Below are 20,330 nucleotides of genomic sequence, written 5' to 3'. Positions count from 1 at the left end.
GTAAAGTGATGGCATTGTGGCTTATAAGATGAATCTCATAAGTTGGTATTATACTACATACAATAGCTGACATTGATGTTAAGGTAGTAAGAAAGTTTCTGTAATCCACAAATAAATAGGCTTCTATTTGATAAAATATGTCTTCCAACGTTTAATATAATTAATGCAATAAAGAAAATATATACTACATTAAGAAGAAAAATTCATGCAACAGCTTTTAAAAAAATTTTTCCCTTCATTTTGATTGTTCTTTTTTTGAGATATAGTTTAGGTACAATATTAGTTGCAGGTCTACAATTTTTTTTAATATTTTTTATTGAGTTATAGTCAGTTTACAATGTTGTGTCAATTTCCAGTGTAGAGCACAATTTTTCATTTATACATGAACATATATATATTCATTGTCACATTTTTTTCTCTGTGAGCTACCATAAGACCTTGTATATATTTCCCTGTGCTATACAGTATAACCTTGTTTATCTATTCTACATTTTGAAATCACAATCTGTCCCTTCCCACCACCCCACCCCCTTGGCAACCACAAGTTTGTATTCTGTGTGTATGAGTCTGTTTCTGTTTTGTATTTATGGGTTTTTGGGGTTTTTGGGGTTTTTTTTTTTTTTAGATTCTACACATGAATGAGCTCATGTGGTATTTTTATTTCTCTTTATGGCTTATTTCACTTAGAATGACATTCTCCAGGAACATCCATGTTGCTACAATTTTTTTTTAAGGTAATTACATAGAATCAATTACACATGGTGGAAGAGGTAGAGGTGCTAGTCAGGCGATACTGAGGCCATCTGGAAAAAAAAAAAAAAAAAAAAAAAAGCAGGCAAGATTGTCCTTAGAGCTGGAAGTCAAATGGAGGAGACTGGAGTAACTGAGCAGAGAGACTAGCATCACCTCGCAGCAGTTAAACATTTTGGACCTGTCTGATAGGAATTGGCCCTATCAAGAGATAAAGCTGCTGCCAGTGACATCTCCCAAGCAGAGGAAGAAGGGAAAATACCAGTCTCCTCTCTTTCAATTTCCTCTCCATGTTTTCACCAGCCAGAAATAGGCTGTCCCTAGGACTTACAGGAGCCAGCCACCATTTCAAACGGAAGTGAGAACCGGAAGAGGTAAACGTGTCTCCGAGCAGTGTTGAAAGAAAAGAAAGAAAAAGAGATCCTTAACTTTCATTACATGCACAAAGATTAGTCCACATCACTTGAAAACCGAAATGTGAATAGTCAAACTTCAAAATGATTAGATAAAACTATCATTATAATCTTTGCTGGGAAAGCTTTCTTAAATAAAATGCAAGCATGCAAATTATAAGTAAAATATTGACGCGTGTTGCTATATGACAATTAAAATTTACTTTTCAACATGACAAAATTTTTAAAAAATCTGTCAGTTAGAAGAAACCTTTTAAATGCATCCAACTTCTAATGAATTACTCTCCAGAATATAAAAAAAAAAAAATCTTAAAAATTAACAAGGAATGATAAATAGCCTAATATTTAAATGGCTAAAAAGTATGAAATGAAATCCAATGGCCCAATAAAATATAAAAATATATTCATACTACAATGCACAGCCATCCCTCACTCATCAGATTGGCATCAGTTTAAAAACTTGAAAACATAAATATGGTTTAAAATGCAGAGCAAAGAAAATGCTCATAAACTGCTGATAGGAATGTATTTAGAATAACTATTATGAACAGTTTGGTGATGCTTAGTGAAGTGACAATGTGTTGACTTGAGGCTTAGCAAGATTATATTGTTTGCCTACGGTTCACAGTCACTAAGTGGGGAACTTGGATTTTAATTCCAGTTATGATCTTAAATTTTCATAGTTATGCTCTATAGAACTGTGACAGTAAGTAATTCAAGAATGCTTATTGTGAAGGGCAGTAAATTCTGAAATGACAAATGTTTGAATTTTAATACATTTTTTTTTAACCAAGATAAGAGATTGTGTAAGCATGAATAGAATTACTTTGAACTAGGTGCGAATCGAGGCAACTCTGTTAGCCAGGAAAATACTCTGGTCTGTCTGATACAGACAAGCATTCTCCATTCTCAATAAAATTCTCTTTAATAGAGCTCCTTAGAAGTCTTAGCATTTCTCCTACTCCAATTTCTGAAGGTATATTTTACATGTCACATGTTCTCCAATCAGATGTTTTGGCCCCCTCACTTCTTTACCCATTCTTCTCATGTCAGGGACTAGGTTTCCTGGAAGTTATATAATTCTAAGGGTTGTCAGTTTGTGTTGTGTGTCTTAAGTGCAAGTCTCCATATATTTCCTATTTTCCCAGTCACATAAATATTTCCTTCTTCACAAAGCCCTTGTTTCTGGTAGAAATACATCTTTTCTAGCTAAAGATACTGACTTATTCTAACAGACGCAGAAAACATGTACCCTTTCATGCTCAAATAGTTTCTCAAGATGGCTTAGATCTTATGAGATTATTATTATTTTTTCAGTGCATAATTTCCACCTTCTATCTTGTCCTATTCCAGGGAAATGGTTCTAAAATCAAAATGAAGCAGAAATAACTTACAGAGAAAACTCTAACAGGCCTCTTTTCTATCAAGAAACTGAGATAATCTGTTTGTTGCAAAGCACTCCCCTGGCATTAATTCACATCAACCACTTTTCTGTTACTTTACCTGGGTCTCCTAAATCCTATGGTTGCGATGAACTGTGTGTATAAAACTGTTTATCAGAACTGGACCAAATGAGTTTGCTAAGGATTTTTCCAGCTCTGAGATTTGTCATTCTTTATTCCGCTCAACTATAGCCATTTGTTGCTACTAATTGTATTTTGCAGTGGCTTTAGGAAACCATGAAGGACACCAACAGTAGACTACACTCATTGATTCTGCTACAGTACAAGTTTTCAGGTCACCTACATGCATGGCATTAATTTACTGTCCAAGACATTTTATAGAATAATATCTATAAATTAAAATTTATAGATATTATAAAAAATATCTATAAAAAAACTTAAAATTTACTAATATTTAATGTTACATTACTAAATATCTGAAATGAATTATAAAATTTGCTTCAGAAATGTGCAAAAAGCACAATACTATTTGTAAATATTCATACGTGCTGATAATAAAGTGAGAAAATGTACAAAAATACTAATAATGATCTATTGATTTGTAATGAAGTCATTCAGGAATGTGTAATTCTACTTTAGAAAATGATCTAGAAGGCAACTCATTTTTAATGAAAATTCTTTGCCAAAAACAAAAATTATAAATAAGGTGATTTGTGTTTAGATATTCATTCCTATAAAAGCAAAATATCCCTTTAATATTAAATAGCCCATTCTAAAAATAAGTTGTTTTCAGCTTAAGGATTGCCACATTATATGTTTATTTAGGCTTAAGTTGGACTATTCTGCTAAGTGTTGTATCATCTTATCTTCATGTCATGAATCTGAGGGGAAGCTGACCCCCTGTAATACGAGATTACTTCAGAGCCAGCAGGAATGAGTTCCCTGTGGTGAGCATTTGGCTCATGACAGACTTGTTTTCTGTGTATTCTCTGCATTCATAGCAGGGTGGGAAGCAATTGGAACAGACAGAACCATCTCAGTTGACAAGAAACTCACTTTATATAATTTGGTGTTCCTGTAGAAAGATGAACTTTACTCATTTTTCCTATATAAAATACAATGACATCCTGTAACTAAAGTATGTCTACATTAGTCATCTCGCTGATGATTAGCAATATGGCTTTTGAAGCTGGTAAATAAAGGAAGAATAATAAATCCTTGGCCTATTTAGTCACTTTTAAAGAAAGAGTTCTGATTATATATGCATCTCCATTTCAAAGTTTCAATACATATTCAATATGATGTCCATTTTACTGGAAGACTACAAGGTAGCTGCTAATTTTATTTCTGATACTATGTGTAGTATTTTTGAAAGTACTACTCATTAATTAGAAGAAGGATAAAAGCTCAAGCTTTGGAATCAAACAGAATTAAGTTTAAATCTTAGCTCTGCCACTTCTGTAAGACAGGCATTTCTTCATCATTGTTAATATTGGCACATTGTAGTGTCGTGAGATTTAAATGGAAGGATATTAGTGGTGTTATTATATTTCCTCTTAAATAATAACAAATTTAGAGAAGAAACGTGTATGCATATTTACAGTGGACCTTGAACTTCTAGTTAACATTCAAATCATATTTTAAAGATGTGAATAAACACATGATTCCATGTATATATATTCATATATATATAATTTCAATAGAGGTGGTGAGAATGACAGATAAGTTTACTTCATTAAATAAATGAAGCAAAACAGCATGTAAAAGTAAAATATAACTGTAGACCTCAAGATTCATGAATAAATATTTTAATCATTAGGTCATTTGACCTTAATATTTCATTAAAAACGTTAATAAATACGTTGTACTAAGGAATTATTTAAAATAATCATCTTTGTTCTGACCTACACAGGAGCTTTTTTAGGTTTGCTTGTAGCTTTTAAAAGGGAGAGCCAGTCTTGACCTGTAAGTGTACTTTCTTCTCTAAATTAATTTTGTATAATTTGGAATATTTTCCTGTAGAAATAACATTGTAAACAGATCTTGTTATTTTCCGAAAGAAACCCTGAAAAGCCAGTGTATTTCAGTGATACAACTGAATTATAGTATTAACAGTATTAATCTCAGTTCTGGTTTCCATCCAGATGTGATGTAAAAGATGTAAAAGAGAGGGAGAGATGGAAGGGACGAGAAAACTTCTCCTCTTCCTCCTCCTCTTCCTTTTTCTTTACCCATTGTTGTTGTTGTTGTTATTCTTGTTATTTTAATGTAACTCTTGTCTTTGAATCATTTTCCCCTCCCAGCATAAACTCTTTCCACCTCTTGTGGTGCCAGTTTGCCAAGGAGCGCATACCCTGGTGGTGCCCCCCCCCACAATACCAAATCTACTGTATACCCCAAAGCACCCCAGTCTCCAAGATTACGTTTGTCATCTCCCTTTCGAACCAAAAATCCATGTCCCCTAGGCAGATTTGGAACTAGGAAACTGTCTGCCTGAAATTAATTCATGACAATAGGGGGAGAGATTTTTAGTTCCTTCAACTTTCTAGGGATATTTTCCATTTGAAAAGGAAGACTTATCCAGGCAATTGATTCTCTAAATATTAATATTTTAGAGACTTCAGTATAAATGTTGTGACTGTGGCCAAGGAATCTTGGGAGAGTAATTTATTGGCATCAAGAGCGTCAGAAGTCAGCCCAGGCTCTTTGAACGTCTGTTCCTGGGCGGGAGCTCCCTAAGCCCTTCCTGGTTTTCACAGGTTTGTCTACTGTGCTTGGCATAGGAAGCAAAAGATGTTGATTATACAGGGGCACAGGGATTCTTTTGGGAGCGAACAGCTATTTAGGGCAGTCAGTCAGGGAAAATGACTGCAGGGACCCAAGAGCAAGAGGTCATGAGAGAACAAGAGGCAGATGGCATTAATTTGCATCCTGACTGGTGGTTTGAAGAAATGCTATTTACATATATAAACAGAATTTTCTTCAGGGAATTAAGTTTCTTTCACAGACAGCTATTAAATGTTTATTTCACTCATTCATTCAATCACTCATTCAACAATTATTTATCAAGCTTCTCTTGTGTGCTGTGCACTGAGGATATAGAGGTGATTAAAACAGACACAGTCTGACTTTCAGAGATCACAGAGTCTCACAGGGAAGACAGATAACTAAATATTCTTTGAAAGGAATATTTTTGTTTTGAATAGTTTTAGATTTACAGGAAAAAAATGCAGTGACAGTAGAGAGTTCCCATACACTCCACAACCCATTTCTCCTATTATTAGTGTCTTACATTAATGTGGTACCTTTGTCACAATTAATGAACTAATATTGATTTGTTATTATTAACCAAAGCCCAGAATTTTTTCATATTTTCTTAGGTTTTATCCAATGTCTCATTTCTGGTCCACGATCCCATACAGGATGTCACATTCTTTTTACTCTCTTGCTTTCTTGGGCTTCTCAGGGCCGGGAGGATTTCTCAGACTTCCTGTTTTTGATGACCTTGACTGTTCTGAGGAATAATAGTCAAGTATTTTGTAGGATTTTCCTTATCGGGATTTGGCTTATGCTTTTTTTCATAATTATCCAGGGGTTGTGGTTTTACGAAAACAAGATGACAGAGGTAAAGTACCATGTTTACCACCTCAAATGAAAGGAATACACTATCAACATGACTTACTACTGCGGTGTTCACCTTAATCACTTGTTCGTCAGATTTCTTCACCATAAAGTGAACCTTTTTTTTTTTTTTCAACTTTCCATACTGCCCTCTTTAGAGGAAATGACTCTAAACATGTTTTTAACTATGAAGCGGGAGGAACACTAAAATAGTAAAGTACAGGTAGAGGTGAAAATGCGTAGAAGGATGAAATAACACAGCCAGTGACAACAAGAAACTCCATCCTTAAGAAATCATGGTTAAGTGACATCTGAAGAGTGGAAATTAATTAGTCAAAAGAAATATGAGATAGAGGGGGCAGAATCAGGTGTGCATGTATGTTTGGCATTTTTAACAGATTCTGTCCCTCTTGTTTAGGCTAATGATCTCTGTAGTTTATAAAAGTGTCATTATCTAAGGTAAACTTAAATCCCAAATCTATCTGAATAATTTTAAATTGCAAATGATCTCCATGCTGAGTTTTATATTTAAATAGAATATTGTACCAAATGGATGAAGCTCAACTTATAAAATATATTTAGCTTCGGCTAAAACATTGTATCTCACCTCATAGGAAAATAGATTTTTTCTATATTTATTTGCTAAAGCCTTTGGGAACTTGGTCAAAGTAATATGTAGTATTGGCAGTATTGGCGAGTATTTCTACTCCATTCTATCCATTCTTTGTAATCTTTTAGAGGCAGGTATTAACCCTGGTGTTTTGAAAGAAAGACTTAACTAGGAAGGGAAGGGAAATGATTGATCTTGTACAAACAGGTTGCTGGAGTTGGGGGTAGCCTGACTTCACTGTTCTAATTTTTTTTGTATTTAACCCCAGAATTTAGGCAGAAATGAATACCGTGGACAAATACAAACAGGAGAAATGTCTAATTGTCAGAATGTGCAACCGTTCAGTCATTCAGCAGATGTTATTCGGAGCACCATGGTTTTTGTTATTATTATTTTATCAACTGTTTATGTATTACTTATGATGATGATGATGGAGCAGTGTAGTTTTATTTATGGAAGTTCACGTGATGCGCTCAAGTAATCAGCTCAAGTTCTTTAATGTTCTAAATACAAATATACCTCAAAGGCTTGGTTCTTACATTCTACTACTTAACTACCTATGCACTTAAGTCAGTAGGCCAAGCAGGGTCACTTCTCCCAAAGCTTAGGAAGCTACATTCTTTGAAAACATTAGGAGACGTTTGTGTAGAACAGAAATTATAATGACATATAACAGGTTTTCTTAAAAAATTTCATTCTCTAAAACCTGGTTCAGAATGAATCAGTCTGGCATGGGTTGTGGAAGATTAAAAAGAGAGAGAGGACCCACAATAGATGTAAAGAATAAGAATTTCTGAGGGGCAGGTCTGAGAATGGATTTTGAATAAGTTCACCAGGTGTTTACAAAGCACTAAATCTTGAGACCCACCCCCCCGACTGGACTCCAAAATATACAATAATAAGAAAAAAGAAAGAAAAGAGGGAGGAGAGTGGAAAAGGAGGGAAAAGGAGAAAACGTACTTTACTCATTATTAATAGACACACTCAGAGCTCCCAAATGTTTAAGAATTAGCCAGAAAAGGACTTTTTATATAATTATAAATGTGTTTATGTCTCCTAAGGTGGTACAAGTTCATATGGAAATGCGGCTTTTTTTGTTTGTTTGTTTGTTTTAAATCATTGGAAGAGTGAAGATATCAACTCAGTGAGCAAGGGTAGAGTTGTGCTCTGGGAAATGGTGAGGAAACGATTAGAAGACATTGAAATGTTATTCAAAATGGCAGTTTTATTCTCTGAAATACTAGTGGAAAGTTAAGTATGTACAATTCAAGGGAACTTCCATGTAAACTCACAGTTTGTTTCTTCTTGGTACTCAGTTCTCCACTGCTAGCAAAGTCTTTCTCTTCAAACTCATGACATCTGTTTTAAAATTCAGGCTTTAATGAGAGAACTGGTTCAGCCTTATTAAAACGCCGCATGCCTGTTTATTCGCACAGTGTAGCCAGTTGTCTTGACTCTGCTTTAACTCTTCCCTTTGGCTTTATTTCACCCTTTACATGATGTCAGCCGAGGGAGGCTGACGTAGAGTTCTAGGAGGTGAGCGGCCCAAATGAAAAAATGCAAGAGGAGTTGCCATACCGCCGGACAGACTTCAGCCGGAGACACCATGGGGTTAACAACACTTTATTGCCACAGGGAGGTGCATGCCTATGATGCACCTGTCCTGCTTTTATCTGTTTTCTGTCAGCACATGTGCAGTCTGAGTTTCTTCTTCATTAGGCTTCCAGAATATCTCTAGCACATGCATACTTCTATTTTCTTTGTTCTAAATCTTATATAATTGACTCATGCCTGGAGCAATTATTTACTGCATACTACAAACATACTCTGTAGTCATGGCCTTGGGTCCCACGGCCTTAACTCGTCTCAAGGCCAGCTCACACATGATCTGAGCCAGGGCATCCTTTTTGTCTTCCAAAATGAGAGCTCTTGCCCCTTGGCCGGAGGCACTCAGCCTCAGCTGTTCTTTAAGTTCCTCCTTAGCTTTTGTCAGAAGTCTTTGTGGGGTTCTGGTTCTATGCTGCTCAGTTCTGTGCTACTCTAGTCTGCTGTTGTCATTCTTTCAAAAAGCAATACTGAACATTAACTGTAGCAGATTCCAAGCTCAGTTCTAGAAATGAAGGCATCTAATTACTAGCTGTACCTGGAAGAATAATGTAACTTTGATAAACATCATATTCCATCTCAGGAAAACAGACATAATAATGCTACATTGTAGGATTTGGTGAGAATTAAATAAAATAATAAATGTAATGTGAATTGCTCGGTGTGTGACACTAATAGGAAGTCAAGCAGCAGTGGAGACTATTATTATGAGCACAAAGTGAAAATATTAGAGATTTGCAGTTCTGGTGAATGTTTATCTGTGTTATTACAGCAACTCTGAATCAATTTGTATGGTTAATCCTATGTTTCTCTGTCTTTAAAAGACATTCGGAACCATAGTCTCTCTGGGACTTAAGCCTAGGTTGATTGTTTAGTCTGTTTAGTAGGTCCTTATTGTTTATCTATTTTATATATTCATATATAGTAATGTGTATCTGTTAATCCCAAATTCCTAATTTATTCCTCCCTGCTCCTTTTCCCTTTAGTAAGCATAAGATTATTTTCTATGTCTGTGAGTCTGTTTCTGTTTGGTAAGTAAGTTGATTTGTGTCATTTTTTTAGATTCCACATAGAAGTGATATTGTTGCTGGTAGATGTAACCAGTGCCCAGATTCTTGTCCTGTCCCAGGAAGAATTCAGAGACAAGATGCAGAGGTTAAGAAAGTAAAGTGAGGATTTATTAAGGGATGATAGTACCCTATCAAGGGGAGAGCAGACAGGCTCAGTTGAGCCGCTGCCCTGAGTTTCTTTGGCAAGTTGGTTATATAGAGTGTAAAAATGAATGGACAGAATATTCTTTGGGGAGGAAAGGGTCTGGGGACATATTTTCTCATTTTCACCCCAATTCCACCTTCCTGAAGGGAGGAGGGATTTTTGTCCTTATTTAGTCTGGATTGAAAGTGTCATGGCAACCGGGCATGATGGGTACTTCTAATCTCCAAGGCTAGTTTTATTGAAATGAGGGCATAATGAGCAAAAGGTTACATTCGGACACTGGAGATTGCTGCCTTTTCCCACCTTTCTTTGTCAGCCTGGGCCACTCACCACCCCAGGAGGTGTAACCACTTATCAGCCCAGAGATCCCTGTTTTTCTTTCTCTGCCCAGGGACCCCTGGTGCTTATATGATATATGGTTTCCTGCATTTTGCCTGTGCCCCCTCCTTTCTGCCCGATTCCTGCCATTTGGCCTGCTTCCCCCTTTCTGTGCTCATATCTAGCTATTTGCCTCCTCTAACAATATCATATATTTGTCTTTCTCTGACTTACTTCGCTTAGTATGATAATCTCTAGGTCCATCCATGTTGCTGCAAATGGCGTGCTTTCATTTTTATGGCCAAATAATATTCCATTATATATATCAACGACATCTTCTTTATCCATTCATCTGTTGATGGACATTTAGGTTGCTTCCATGACTTAGCTATTGTAAATAGTGCTACTATGAACACTGAGGTGTGTGTATCTTTTTGAATTAGAATTTTCTCTGGGTATATGTTCAGGAGTGGGATTGCTGAATCATATGGTAGGTCTATTTGTAGTTTTTTAAGGAACCTCCATGCTGTTTTCCATAGTGATTGCACCAATTTACATTCCTACCAACATTGTAGGAGGGTTCCTTTCTCACCACACTCTCTCCAGAATTTATTATTTTTAGACTTTTTAATAATGGCCACTGTGACTAGTGTGACTGGCCATTATAGTTTTGATTTGCATTTCTCTAATAGTTAGCAATGTTGAGCATCTTTTCATGTGTCTGTTGGTCATCTATATGTCTTCTTTGGAAGAATATCTATTCAGGTCCTCTGCCCATTTTTTAATTGGGTTGTTTGGTTTTGATATTGAGTTATATGAGCTGTTTTTATATTTTGGAAATTAAGCCCTTGTCAGTCATATCATTTGCAAATATTTCTCTCATTTTGTGTATGGTTTCCTTTGCTGTGCAAAACCTTTTAAGTTTAACTAGGATCCATTTGTTTACTTTTGCTTTTGTTTTCATTACTATAGGAGATAGATCCTAAAAACTATTGCTGAGATTTATGACAAAGATTATTTTGCCTGTGTTTTCTTGTAAGAGTCTTATATTATCTGGTCTACATTTAGGTCTTTAATCCATTTTGAGTTTCCTTTTGTTTATGATGTTAGAGAATGTTCTGACTTCATTCTTTTACATGTAGCTGTCAGTTTTTCCAGCACCACTTATTGAAGAGACAGTCTTTTCTCCATCATGTATTCTTGCCTGTTTTGTTGTAAATTAATTGACCATGAGTGTGCAGTTTTATTTCTGGATTTTATATCCTGTTCCATAGATCTATGTGTCTGTTTTTGTGCCAGTACCATACTGTTTTGATTACTGTAGGTTTGTAGTATAGTCTGAAGCCAGGGAGTGTGATTCCTCAAGCTCCATTCTTCTTTCTCAAGATTGTTTTGGCTATTTGGGAAATTTTGTATTTCCATACAGATTTTAAAATAATTAGTTCTTCTTCTGTGAAAAAAGCCATCGGTATTGATCACATTGAATTGGTAGATTATCTTGGATAGAATGGTCATTTTAACAATATTGATTCTTTCAATCCAAGAACAGGGTATATCCTTCCATGTGTTTATGTCATCTTCAATTTATTTCATCAGCATATTACAGTTTTCAGAGTACAGGTCTTTTGCCACCTTAGGTAGGTTTATTCCTAGGTATTTTATTCTTTTTGATGTGATGGTGAATGGGATGTTTCTTTAAATTCTCTTTCTGATATTTCACAGTTAGTGTATAAAAATGAAACAGATTTTTGTATGTTAATTTTATATCCTGCAGCTTTACTGAATTCATTGATGAGCTCTAGTAGTTGTCCAGAGGCATCTTTAGGATTTTCCATCTATAGTATCATGTCTTCTGCAAATAGTGATAGTTTTACTTCTTCCTTTCCAATTTGGATTCCTTTTATTGGTTTTCCTTCTCTGCTGTGGCGAGGACTTCTGAAACTATGTTGAAAAAAGTGGCAAGAGTGAGCATCCTTGTCTTGTTTCTGACCTTAGAGTAAATACTTTTAGCTTTTCACCACTGAATATTATGTTAGCTGTGGGTTTTTCATAAATGGCCTTTATTATGTTGAGGTATGTTCCCTGTTTGCCTACTTTCTGGAGAGTTTTTATTTTATCATAAATGGATGTTGAACTTTATTAAAAGTTTTATCTACATCTATTGAGATGATCATATGGTTTTCATTTTTCATTTTGTTAACATGGTGTATGGCATTGATTGATTTGTGGATATTGAAAAATTCTTGCATCCCTGAGATAAATGCCATTTGATCAAGATGTATGATCCTTTTAATGTTTTGCCGGATTCGGTTTGCTAGTGTTTTGTTGAGAATTTCTGCATCTCATATTTATCAGTGATGTTGACCTATAATTTTCTTTCTTTGTGATATCTTTGGTTTTAGTGTCAGGGTGATGGTGGCCTCATAGGATGGGTTTGCAAGTGGCCTTGCCTCTGCAAATTTTTAGAATAGTTTCAGAAAGATAGGTGTTACTTCTTCTCTAAATATTTGGTAGAATTCACCTGTGAAGCCATCTGATTCTGGACTTCTGTTTGTTGGGAGTTTTTAAATTACTGATTCAATTTCAGTACTGGTAATAAAGAGAATATTTTGAAAGTTATTTCTTTAAGACGGGAAAGAAAAAAGATGCTGCTATTACCAATTTTCTTAAGACAAAAAATAATATCAAGTTATAAGAAAGGAAGAAAGAAAAATTAATTATTTACAGATGTCATTATTGTCTAAGTAGAAAATCATAAAAACATCCACAAATGCATAATGACCATATAAGAAGAGTATTTTCTGATTGCATTATATAAATATCAGTAGCATTTGTAAATATTACTAATTATCAGCTAACAATGCTATCAAAAAATACAATAATGTTAAAATAGCAAGAAAATGAACTTTTTGAAATAAAGGTAAAAATTATGTTTTTACCAAAGAAATTGCAAAATTGTATTGAAAAATAACAATGACTTACATAAATGGAGAGATGTGTTATTTCATGGATTAGAAGACAATTATGTAGATGTGAATTCTCCACAAATGAACCTTTAGATTAAATGCAATGACAAATAATCCAGACAAGTACTTTGCCTATGTTTGTATGTGTCTGTATTTGTGTGGATGTGTGTAGGGGGGATGGGTAAGGATATGAAAAGAGATTTCTCAGGTTTATTCTAAAATGTAATGGAAAAATAAAGGCCAAGGCAATCACAAAGAAGTAAAAAACTGAATAGTATGTTCCTGCCAATAATTAAAACACAATCTAAAGCTTAAATAATTAAGGCAGAATGATAACAGCATAGGGATAAAAACAATAGACCAAAGAATATGGAGCCTAGGAACAATTTGCTGTATATATGTAGGACTTGTTTTATGACAGAATGGATCTTGCAAATCAGAGCAACATATTGGCTACTCAGTGAAATTCTTATGCTACACAATAAACAAAAATAAATTTCAAGTAGAATGAAAATTCAGTTGGAAGGTAAGACTAACAAATGCTATAAAAACGGAGTACAAGAGATTTTTTTTTTTAAGAAACTGGGTAAAGAGAAAGAGTGCTTAAACTACATAGAAATAAACTTACAAACTACACAGAGCAAAATAAATAAATCCAATAAAATTAAAATTACAAACATTTTCATTTTTATTATTGAAATATAGTAGATGTACAATATTATGTTACTTTCAGGAGTACTACATAGTGATTTGATATTTGCAATATTTGCATACATTATGAAAGGATCACCACACTAAGTCTAGTAACAATCTATCCACATACAAAGTTCTTGCAATATTTTGGGGCTGCACCCTGCAGGCCTGCAAGCCCTGTGCTTGTTCAGCTTCAAGACGGAAGAAAGAGCCCATAGTCAGCAACGGAGACATCAGTGATTTAATGGATGGGGGGAACTTACACATCTGAAACAAGTCCTGGAGTGACACCCCACTGCGTGTGGCAGATGGAAGGCAGGAAATAGCAGCAATCTCCCCTCCTGAGGGTAGGGGGAGGTTGCCAGTTATAGAGGGGATTGACATCAGGTTGGCTCATAGGGAAACTAGCACAGAGGCATGCCCCTCACTGCCTCTTTGTTAAGCTATCGTGATGGAGGTGTTTTTAGATCACTAGCTGGGGCCGGGCGCAAGTATGTAGGAAGGTCAGTCATGTGAGTAGAGTGTAGGTGAAGCAGGCAGTGGTCAAGCAGGGAATGTACAGAGAGCAACAGAGTAGTCATCTTGTCATACGAATATTATTGACCATATTCCTTATGCTGTATGTTACATCCCTGTAACTTACTTATTTTATAACTCGAGGCTTGTACCTCTTAGTCTCCTCCACCCATTTGTATCCACACTCTCCATCTCCCAGTTCTCTGGCAACCCCTGTTTGTTCTTGGTATTTATGAATCTGTTTTGGTTTTGTTTTGTTTGATTGATTTGTTTTTAGATTCCACATATAAGTGAGATGATATGGTGTTTGTCTTACTCTATATGACTTATTTCACTTAGCAAATACCCTCTAGATCCATCCATGTTGTCATAAATGGCAAGATTTCCATGTTTTATGGCCGAGCACTCTTCCATTGTATGTTTGTACCACATCTTCTTTATCCAGTCATCTACTGATGGATACTTAAGTTGTATCATATCTTGACTCTAGTAAATAATGCTGCAGTGAATATTGGGGTGCATATGTATTTGTGAATTACTGTTTTTATTTCCTTAGGGTTAATACCTAAATGTGAAACTGCTAGATCACATGGAAAGAACTTTTATTTTTCAAATAATCATATCAAGACAGTGAAAAGGAAAAGCACAGAGAAGGTTATTTGTAATAAATACAAGCGACAAAGTGCACTGAATTTTCATTATTTGCAGCCGTGCATGATCTAAAGTTATCCCAACACAGAATTAGCCAATACTGAAATTTTGTTCCTAGGGAAAATACAGAGTTATGTTCCAGTGAGCCTCTGGTCATCAATGCATCAACAGAAAACCTTGTTTTATGTGTGTTTCTTTTTAGGGACACCTTATTTAATATATATTATTAATTCATTAACATTAGCTCATGGTCAATAGCACTGTAACTCATGACTGACCCAAGTTTATCTAACACAATTGTTTGTAAAGCACATCACAGTCTCCTTACACCTAGAACTTCAGCACTCTGCTTGAGAACCATTTAAAACAGTAAAATCACCAACAAAAACACAGAAATGAGTAAAAGGTGGCACTAACTACATTACAGAGATGACAGAGCTGAACAGGAAACTGAGGGTCAGCTTGTTCTATCCTAACTGGGACCATGCGTGTGCATCAGGAAACCCAGTTTTTTGCTGTTCTGTGCTTGTGTGCAAATGACCATGAAAACACCACTATGGTTGATTTTAGCCTTATAGATTAACTTCAGCAATGGGCAAATTTGAAAATACAAAATCTGCCAATAATGAGATTCAACTGGATTAGTATTTGGAATATATAAATTATTCCCTTCAAATTAATATAAAAACGTAAAGCAGTCCTGTAGAAAATGGGCAAAAACGTATACAAAATTATGAAAGAAGGGGGAAAAGAAAACTGAAATATGGCCAACCTGATTAATGATCAGGGAAATGCTAATTAAAGCATTAAGACGTTATTAGATAACCCTTCACAATGATTAGCCTAAAAAAAATTGGTGAGAATGCAGTACAACAGGAAGCTCAAGTAATACTGCCATTGGTAGTTTACACTGAATAACCAGTTGCAAAATTATTTAATATTTTATATAATAACATTGCATATTCATTTTCTATACTGAGCAACTCCAAACCAAGGCATATTCCAGTGAGAAAAATTTTGAACATGGGTCAGATAAAGCAACATTCAGGCCAGCATTTGCATAATACTAAAAATTTGGAAACATCCCAATTGTCCATCAGCAATAGAACAGATAAATAAATTATGCCATGTTCATATGAGGGAATACAGAGAATTTACAGCAGTAATAAGGAATGAACTGACTCATCAACATGAGGGCATCAACTTGAGTAGATTTCAAGAACATAATGCAGAGAGACAGAAGCAAAGAACTGAATACGTATAATTTAATCCAGTTAGGTAAATTCATAAAATAGATACATTTAAACAAATATTTGGGAATGAATAATATAAAATTCAGATGTGAATGATACAGTGAAAAGTGAACAGTGCAAGGTTCCTAAGGTGGGCTTTCATATGCTGATAACATCCTATTTCTTAACTTGGCCGGTGAGTCAACAGTTGTGGGCTAAACTATAACATAAGCTTCATACTTTCATGAGTTTGTACTATATAGATCAAAATAAAAATAGTAAAGATGAACTTACCTGAGAAAGACATGGTTCAGTTCCTAAATTTGTGGACAGCTATAAGACTTGTGAACTATTTTACCTACCAAAACTAATATGAGTCGAAAGCTATATAAAAGAAACAGTAGGATCTGATTTAGATAGGCTTCATGTAGGAATACAGTAGTCAGTTCAGTCACTGTGGAAGAAAACTGCTTTGTGTTGTTTTTTCTGACACAATGAACAGCATTCTCAGTCACGTCCCCTCAAAAGTTAAAATACAAAAGTGTTTCCATATTACTGTCTGTTAAAATGAATTAGGGTACCATGGATAATAAGACACTGAAGGAAGTTTAGCTGAATTTCTACCTAACTCCTATTTCATTTCTTCCAAACTTCTCTACCTGTTTGCTTTCAGTATCTTATAAATCCCATTGTCTTCGCAAAATCTGTTCTTTTTTCGAATTAAATTAAAATCCTTGTAGTCAGAACAAGACACAAAGGAGAGGAAGTAATAACTTCAAAAAATCAATTCAATTAACTGTTTGCTAAATATATTTTAATTGGTATGTATTTGAGTTAATGTCATAATACGTGTTATAAAGCCCAATTACAATGTCAGTGAAATGGTGAGTGCTCAAAAAACAGTATGTATTGTTATCTGTTTTGTAGTAGTATTAGCAGTATCTGCAATGCAGAGTCAGTAACCAAGGATATTTCTCTGACTTTTGGTAATGGTAAAATAATAAATAAACGCTAGGCAATTTTTGTATTATTGGGTCTAAAACAGTTTCTTAGAGGGCAATTATGTGCATTTGCTTATATCATTGCCTTTTAGATGTAGATACATTCTTTTATTAATTTGTTTGTACATTTCTCAAGGGCAGTTACCATAACTCCTATTTCATACCTTTCCTTCCTAAGCTCTTAGCATATTCGTAACTAGATGAAAAGGATTGAGCAAATGCAATAACTTCTAATAAAACATATTTAACCCAATTAGAAATAATCAGAATATTTATGTATCAAGTGTATTTCTAGAATACTTATGTGACTAAAGAAAACTTACAAATATGAACAGTGCTTTCAATGTTTGTAAAATCCATATTTGCACAAGGAAGTCATCTTAAACCACATAGAAGTTTATAAAGAAAAGTTCATTTTAGACTTCATTGTTACATTGCATTAGGAATGATATAAACAGAGTGATTGATAACATTGATTTTTGGCTCTACAGAGCAGTATAAGTAATCTTAAAAGTTAATCATACATATGTATTTCAGTGAGGAACAGCTCATTGTGTAATGTCTTAATTTTTATTTGATGAGTAATGGTGTGTAATAATTCAAAGGGCAACTTTGGATTAGTTAGAGAGCAAAAATGTTCTTTTTCATTGCTATAGGTATGATTCCTTGAGTTATAAATAGTTTACTAACCTGTATCCCATGTATTTTACTTAAGCCCTTAAATTATTGTGCTCCAATATAAGAAATAGCATTGTCAACTTCACCCAGAGTGCCATCTAATGGCACTGATGTCTCAAATTAAACCAATCTAAATATGCTGCTTTGCATAACTAATTTCAACCTAAAAGAAGTATATCAAACATTCGGTATTATTTTGGTTCCCTAGAACTGGTTTTTCCAGTTTCTCTTTAAACATGAAGTAGAGCAACTGTAATAAGGATAAGTAAAAACATAAATAAATAAAATAAAAGCAAAACACAATATATAGCAGAAAGATGCAAAGCTGTGGATTTCTGTGACAGTGCAGAAGTAAGTTTGTGTGCACAAATCATGAATAAGAATTTCAAGTTGAGAAGCACAGAACTAGAGTTAGTGGTAGACAAGCACTTGTGGAACAGTAATTTGAGAGAAAATATGAAAGAGAAAACAAACATTCCACCAAACTCTGGCTATCTTGATTATTATTTAGACTTCATCACTAATTACCTGTAAAACCCTTGGGAAAAGCTCAACCTGGTTTATCTGTGCCCTGATGTGTACAATTAGAATAGCAATATTTCCCCTAACCTTTTTTTTTTGTTACTATTCTAATGAAAGAATAAAAGGGAAACTGCTTTGTAAAACTTAACATGCTATGTAAATAGACTATTGTCAGATCAAAACAGAGTTTTATAAGGAAGAAATGTATAAAGTTCAAAAATTTGCCTTTTATATAACATCCTTCAAACAATCTATATATGAGAAGACACAACCTATTATCTTTAAATAATAAGCAGTCTTGGGCTACAGATACCCTTTTAGCATTTTTTGTGTATTTATTTGTTTATCCAGCTTTATTATTCTTGTGGAGACCATTGCAAGTACTGACTAATACTGCTAATAATTGCCATGTCTTTTCAATTTATATGAATCGAGGAGAAATAAACTATCCTTAGCTTTAGCAACATAACTTGCAATAGCAACTCATATAGATATCAAACTTTTGCTTTCTCTCTTGTCTTTTTTTTACTCTCCATGAGGGTTTATATGAGAGATATAGTAATTTTATCATTTCATACATCAATGATTTATAGATACGACAACGTGGTTAGGTTTTAATGCTTTTAAATGGAAACAGTTATGTATGTGCTTCATTTCAATAAGTACTTATTTTCCTCTGAGCTCTGACTGATTCATTTAAATTAAGGTTTAGAACTTTTCACTGGCAGCCTTTCCTTAAAACCAATAAAACTAATCAAGAAACATTTTTTTCTTCTACCTTCTGAAATTCTGACTTAAGACTGAAGAGCTACCCTGCTTTCCAAAATTTTATACTTGATTTCTCAAAGTACTGATTCTCTCTCATCTCACTGAGTCTACAAGGATCTCAGTCTATCTGGACTGAAGGAAATGGTAGACAAGAATTTTTTTTAACTGATACTTAATTCAACCTAGATTATATCTGTAACCAAATTTTCAATAAACTTTTAGGCATTTTTGTTTGTTAATTATTTATTTTTTGCTTTGGACTTTTAAATAAGAGAAATAAAGTATTGAAAGTAAAGAATTATCTTCTGAGTGTAATAAAATACTGAATAGATCTATACAAATGTTTTTATTTTAATTTGAAAAGGCTTATTTACATCCTTATGTCAATTTCTTGAACCAATAATTTAGATACATTTTCTGAGAGAGAACTTGTTTCTGATGAGGGAAAATATAACCTTAAGAACAATTCAGTAACCCTATCTGACTTCCCAGGGCAGATTACCACAATAAATAGTTTAATGATCATAAAAATGCTGAAGTGAAGGATAGGTTTTAAAGATTTTCTAAAAGATAACACTTGCAAGAAATAATCTCGCTCTTCTCTTAACCAATTACATATCAAATGTACTATAGATAATATGATACTAATTTAAAATAACTCTAAGGAGATCGGATAGCAAAATGAAGTATCTATTTATCCACAGTGCATAATAGTAATAAAGTAGCAACTTATATACATAATGCTATGGTAATAGAAAATTTTAAAGTAAACTAGTATTTCATTATGTAAAAGCTAGTCTCAGTAATACACGAGCATTTTTTCCCTGAGATTGAAAGGGAATAACAGATGATAGTCAGCATGTAGAAACATGTCACCATTTTGAAAGATACATCTACAAGAAAGGAAATTACCCTAATAATGTAATTCTTGTACATATATATGTGTAGGGAAAATTTACAAGAACTAGACATCCAATATATAGTCAGAGATACAGTTTTAAAGTGAAGCGAAATCAATTGAAATATAAATAATGAATGAATGAATTGCAGATCAGTTCTCATTACATAAGATGGCTAAGTCACAATGTTCAGTTCAATACATAAATTTGGAGAACTCTACTTTTATGATGCTCAATAATGAAAAGGCCACTGTTTTATGATGATTCATAGAGCCTTTTACAATGATAGAGTGAAAGAGTGGCTTAGCAATCCACCAATCTTTTCTCAAAGGAATCAAAAAATGAGCAGTGACACGGAGAGGTCATCTGTTCTCTCTCCCTCACCACCTGGCAGGACCACACGTAAACTATTCTAGACAGGATTATTTGATTCTGAAAATGGAAGTAAAAGATATGTGGTTTGATAAAT

This window comes from Camelus ferus, chromosome 25 (genome assembly GCF_009834535.1).
Source record: "Camelus ferus isolate YT-003-E chromosome 25, BCGSAC_Cfer_1.0, whole genome shotgun sequence".
Lineage (NCBI taxonomy): Eukaryota > Metazoa > Chordata > Mammalia > Artiodactyla > Camelidae > Camelus > Camelus ferus.
Note: the sequence above shows the minus strand (reverse complement) of the source record.